General features: G+C 31.8%; 1 pseudogene; it reads right to left on the minus strand.

Moving 5' to 3' along the window:
• The window catches only part of LOC129875851 (cytochrome P450 72A225-like), a 2,484-nt pseudogene extending 1,974 nt beyond the window's left edge, over positions 1-510 (minus strand).
• Between the last annotated feature and the right edge of the window lie 6,126 nt (positions 511-6,636).

Below are 6,636 nucleotides of genomic sequence, written 5' to 3' on the forward strand. Positions count from 1 at the left end.
CCATATGCTGTATATTTTACATTGCATTAGAAACAAATTAACAATCACAATACTAGACTTGGCATATACTTATATATGCTGCCCAGTATAAAGAACTTTTACACTATCAGTGAACATGTTGCACATAATAGGTTACATGTCTTGTTTTACAGGTTACTAATCTCACTCATTATGAACAGTTATCTGCGGTTATCTTTTGGATAATCCGATAATGTAAAAGATATTGAAAATAACCCATAATCTAAACAGTAATCGTACGGAAATACATCAAACCCTCAACTTGTCAAGATGAAAATCAGGATTGATGATTCTTCTATGTTTAGCCCATTTATCTGCTTCATAGCTCAAGATTCCTTCGGCTAGCAGCTTCGTGAGTGCTGGGGGAGGTTTCTGGAAAATATTACTCTTCGACAAGATCTCCCTTATAAGTTCAGGGTCCATGATGAGCATTGCTGGATTTGGTCCCAACCATATAAAAGAATTCTTACCTACAAGTAAGTAATATCTCATTAGTGGGAAAAACATCGAAGCTGACTTCTAAATATCTTACACAAAGTCACGTCGACATGTTGGTTCTGTATAGATCTAACAACAAAGAAATAAACATGTCTCATCTCTAACAATTTAAGCGTTTTATTAGTTAACATAATTTTATAAGTTACCAGAGAAGGTGGAGGTTTTGTATTTAAGTTTCATTGTCATCTATGTATGAAATATTTTCATTTATTTGATTAATAAGAAATATCTTGTCAACACGCATAGTTGTGGAGCTACATGCTCCAAAAGGGGTTCAATTGAATCGCCTTTCTTGGAGAACGATTTTTTTAAAATGGGGTAAAAACAATTTCTCCTTTTCCATATATATTGTAAATTGTTGAATTCTAACATAAGGGAAATTTAGCATATCAACAAAGTCGGATTTTGGTTATCACATATGTTTATTTGTGCTTCAATCATCGCATTATTTTATTGTCATTAATGTTCTTTCCTCTATAAGTTGTACTGTTCTCCATTTCACATTATTTCATTTTTGTTACTGTTCTCATTTCTGTATTTCTTTTTTCAAACTGCTTGGAAATGTTTTATTTTAAGTTGAGCGTTTATCAGAAATAGGTGTCTATCTCTATCAGATAGGAGTAAGGTCTGCGTACACTTTACCCTACTTATGAAATTACACTTCAGACTTTGTATATATGTTCTATTTTTATGTATTAAGGTTGAAAAGTAAAATGAATATTCAGGTTAATACGTGCGCTCTATTGCGATATAATATTCATAATGCATTTCACAACAATTCATGACTCATTGAACCTGTTTACACTATCACTGGTCTCGGATTAAGTTTCCTTATATATATATATATAGAGAGAGAATTTATTAAACTCAACTTCTATGATAGAGTTAATTATAATAATTTTTTATTTTCAATAAATAGTACCAAATGTTAATAAAATGAATAAATTATTGATTCATTCAAATTTAAATTTTAACTCTGTCCCTAAATATCTATCTAACTAGAATGATGAGCAGAATTAAGACAAATCAAGAAAGCTGAAGGAACAAGGTAAAAAGAAGAAAAGTATTATAATTGAAAAATAAAGTATTGTTTGCCAAGAAAATCAGACCTTTTTCTTTTTGGTGTTCTATTTTTAAATGTTTAGTTAAGCAAACCAATCAAAGAATCACATATCTCTTAGTTGTTAATATAAAAATATATATCTATTTCTTGATCTTGCATTTCTTGCCTGTAACACCCCAAATTTTTTTCCGCTAAGACTCGAACCATTATTTATGTGTGTGTAGGATCGAACTCGGTGACTTTGAGTTATGTATATGAGTTAGGATCAATTCCTAAGTATTTGAAGTGTCTTATATGTGGTTTAGGGTCACAAGGGATCTCTAACACCAAGTCGATTCCAAAGAATTTCTATCGGCTAAGTATTTCGATGATTCCATATAAGGGTCAACTTCAAACAACCATATATCCTAAAGTATACCTAATTAGGTGGACCATAACCTATAAAATTAAAGGTCTTTGAGTCTTCTTTTCAACGCCACCAAAATTGCATTTTTATAAGTTCGGAGTCAAAAGTTATGACCATTTAACTGGAGACGCTCTATCCTGGCAGACGTCAGCGATGTATCCGCGATGCGGAGAGGACACAGACTCCACTGCCTAAGACGAACGACGCCCCCTTTTATTTTTTTAGGGTATTTTTATCCTATAACCCTTTGGGGAGTTATTCTAATGTCACTAAACTTGTAGAAATCAGTTTTCCTCATTAAAAATTCTCTCATTCACTTCTAAACATCAACGCTCAAGAATTTTCAAGAAAGCATCAAGTTAGGGTTCTTTTTTCAAGATTCTTCAACAAGGTAATTCTTTCATAGATTTCAATCTTTCCAAATCAAACTTCTTCATCTATTCATGAATCACTAAGAGAAATCTTCAATCATAACCATAGGATTTTCAAGAAAACAAATCCAAGAATTTCAAGAAAGGGTCTCTTGATTGTTCTTCTTCAAGTTAAGATTTTTCATCAAGACTATGGAGCTTTTAAGGTATGTAAGGCTAACCTAAAATATGGATTGAGTTCTTCCATATGCCCCATAGATGTGTTGGATAGAAATTGTGAAAGACTTGAACCCTCCATGAACGTTTTCTTGAATTTTTCTAAAACCCTAGAATATCTTCACATACTATTAATTGATTGATGATTTTTATGACTTGAATTCTTGAATAATTTTCTTTCATATTTATTTCACAAACCGTATTTACATATTGACTACAATAATATTTTGTATATAAATTCATATGTATTGATGGTGTTCTCGAGTTGAGTTTTGTTGAGAGTATGGATTCATGTATTCATTCACATGAACCCAAGATGAGACTTTTTTTTGTTATAATTTGTTTTGAGGTTGAGATTGATAGTTTTTATGTAAATATTGCTTTCAAAGAGAGATGATGTATTTTTATTAGTGAGTGTGAATGAAATTGAATATAGAGATAAATGAGAATTTTGGAGCAAGATGTTTGATGATGATGTGAATGATGATTATCTTTAACATAGGTAGAATAATTGATGAAGAGGTATGTTGATGATGATGTTTGAGATGAAATGGATTGGAGTCTAATGTGACTACATGGCTGTTTCCAAGGCTTGAACCCGTGACCTCCTGGTCACATGGCAACAACTTTACCAGTTACTCCAAGGCTCCCTTCGACTACATGATATGTGATTTGCATGATTTGATTTGATTGGAGTCATATGAGTATAAATGATTGTTTGAGAAGGAGTTTTAAATAAATGATTGGTGAATATTTTTGCATAAACTATTTATACATTATTTTGAGTTTAAAGAATGATTATTTTCATCTTTGATTTAAAAAGAGTTTAAGCATGAGTTGAGTTTGAGAAGTCTCTAAATTATCATTTTTTTGAACATGAGTATTTTGAGTATAAACGAGTTGAGTATTTTTACATAAAAAATGTATATTTTGAGTTTGAGTTGAGGAGTTGAAATTATATTTTAAATGCATCTAATATTTTCTGCATTCATTGAGTTGAGATGGTATCAAATTCAAAAAGAAAGAGTTTGATGATTGAGATGAGTTGATTGTGAATGAAGGTCCAATGAGACCAGATTGATTGAGTTTTGAAAAAGGTCCAATGAGACTAAATGAGTTGATTTGAAACTAAGTCCTAAGAGACTAAATGAGTATTTTGAGTATTTTACTCACTTGATAGATATGATCATATTGAGTCTTGGGAGGAGTATTGAACACCGAATTGGGTAAGAGTATAGTCCATACTTGAACAAATAACTACGTCGTCAAACATAGGAGAGGATTGGACCGTTAAAGTCGGATGTTTCCCAAATTACTGTTCTAACATGATAGGACTTGATTGGTTATGGATCCATGATTATTGATTCGTTCTTACCCTGTCAAGGTATGAACGAACGTGGCAACAACATCGACTTATTATACTATCACTAGATCATAGGTGATAGTTGTCGATTAGAGAAACTCCCAATTTGAGTGGATTGTGCATGATATGATTAGTTGATTGAGATTGTTGATGATTGAGTTCAATTGTAAAACATTGCTAAATTCTAATTTGCATATCTATTGAGTTGAGTCATTTGACTTTATTATTGGATCGAATTATATACGATTGGATTGGATCGAATTGTATACGTTCTGATTTGAGGTAGCCATGAACCTTTCATTGGCACCAATTAGAAAGTAGTGATAGAGGCTTCATAGACTAGATAGTGATGGGTCGATTGAGTATTTTATGTTCTTGAATTGTTCTTGTCAAACTATTTTAATGACATAGAGGGAGGTTTAATTTGTTGGACCTTGGCCTTTATTTATTGAGTTAGATTGATGATTTGAGTTGCCCACTAAATTATTCCTTTATTTTAAGCCTTCCACTGATTGATTGAATGAACGGATGTATGATTTGACCAAGTAGTTTGCTTGGGGACCGGCAATGGTCTTCTAGTACCGGCCACGTCTAGGGTACCCTCTCGGGGCGTGATATTTCCCCTCCACCTCGCAAACGTGAATCTCTTGTAAATAACAATAAAGTAATAGAATTATTTTTATCATATATAAGCAACAGTCATCGTGTCGATGGGTTGTAGTAATGGTTCTTCCGCTAATGAGTTAGTGCGGATGTCAATCAAGATGGGTTGGGGTCGTGACATTAGGACGTTTAAATATAGTTAGTTTTAAACAAGTTCAGGTGTCTGGATGAAACTTCGTGAAGTACAACGAGTTGAATGACAAATTGAATAAGTAATTGAAAAGGTTTCTCATACCGTTCCGCTTTTCAAGTATTGAACTTTAGATTTAGAACATTCACATATTGATGGTTAAATGAATATGGAAAAGCGAGAATATTCACTAAGGGAAGTCAAATAATAAAGAAGTAAACACACGATAAAATCAAAACAATTCTTTTTACATAATAAATAGTGTAATTTTTTAACGGAGTCTCAATTGATACCATTACTAGAAACATAGGCTTTACCCCCACACGAGTGAATGAGGAATTTGTGTTATAGATTATAATTTTCTCACCCATTTTCATTTAACCATCTCACTAGAAAAACATATGGTGGAAAACATATTCATTATTCTCATTGAGAAGCTTTCTAATTTTTTTCATGTGAAAACACTATATTAATATTTTTCTCACTAATTCCATCAAAATATCATTGGGAATGTCATTCGACATTTTCTAGTAGTAAAGTCCAATGGAAAAAACAGTTATTCTTAAATAGTAGTGTTCCCTTTAGACAAATGTGGCTCTATCACTTACTGGAGATTTCCATGCATGCCACAAATTAAACACAAAATATCATAGATGTAATAATAATATATGTTTCCTGATCTTTAAATAGTTCAGTGTGAGGACTTTTTCTTAACATCAAACAAATAATAAGTATATCATAACTAATTATGGCATTGAAAGTTGTATTGGTTTTGTTTTTTGCAATGCTTTTGTCTACACAGAGTAATGCAGATTGTTACAGTGATTGTGTTCAATCTTGCAGAAGTTTCAACATGTAGTGCAAACCTGTATCAAATCCAGTGTTTAAACACTGGTGGTTCATCAGATACACAAAGCCGTGTTTGTAATGTTGGATGTTCCCTGGGCCATTGTTACAAATTTCTCATCAACAAATATGGTATGTAACTAACACTCCTTGTACTCTTGCTAGCTACGTAGTTGAATTTTAACATGTGTTATAACGTATACACAGAGCGATTCAATAAAATATATGATCTAAGAAGCTTAAATATATTTGAGACATTCATATATATATTTTCCATGAGACTCATTAATTAATACTCCATTAATATATATTTTACATGCTCCTTAGTCCTAATTGCTCATTAATTTTTCAGATAATGAGAAGTTTGGAAGTTGCATGACAAGCTGCAATGAGAACTATTGCATTGATGGCAATATTGCTCCACCAAAAGCTTAAGAAGAAATTATGGCCACAAAGTATGTGTCTATGACACTATACTATGTACTAAGCTACTAAATACTTTTGTGGTTATAATGTTCAAAATTATGTATTTGTGTTCTGTATTGAATAAAACTTTAGTGTTTTAATATTCCTATATATTAAAGCATGAGAGTTGTAGTTCCTCTTGGTGTTCTATTATGTTATGTATGGCTCTTTGTTAGTTTAAAACATCTGGAAGAGATTTTTATTAATTAATGCTCGGAAGTGCATAATTACATCTACAGTCAAACCTTGTTTTAACGGTCATTCGTATAAAAAATTATTTTACCTATCTAGAAAATTTTCAACCTAAGACACCCTATGGACGAGCGAGAGTAGTTCTGTCACTCCTTGAACGAGAATTCTCCAACACATTTTTAAATTTAGGTAGAAGGAGTAATTTTTATTTTACAATTATATTTTTTTTATAATCTTAATAAGGTGTGTGAATTTTTGTGATGGAAAATCCACAATTGGATTATTGTACCATGATCCATTGTAGCACCTCAAAAGAATTTCAACCATTGGAATTTAGAACACGTTTTTTTACAGCTGGAAATAAAAGTCATTTTCTTTCTCCCTCTTCATTTTTTTTTTGATTAT

The sequence above is a fragment of the Solanum dulcamara genome, chromosome 12 (genome assembly GCF_947179165.1).
Source record: "Solanum dulcamara chromosome 12, daSolDulc1.2, whole genome shotgun sequence".
Taxonomy (NCBI): domain Eukaryota; kingdom Viridiplantae; phylum Streptophyta; class Magnoliopsida; order Solanales; family Solanaceae; genus Solanum; species Solanum dulcamara.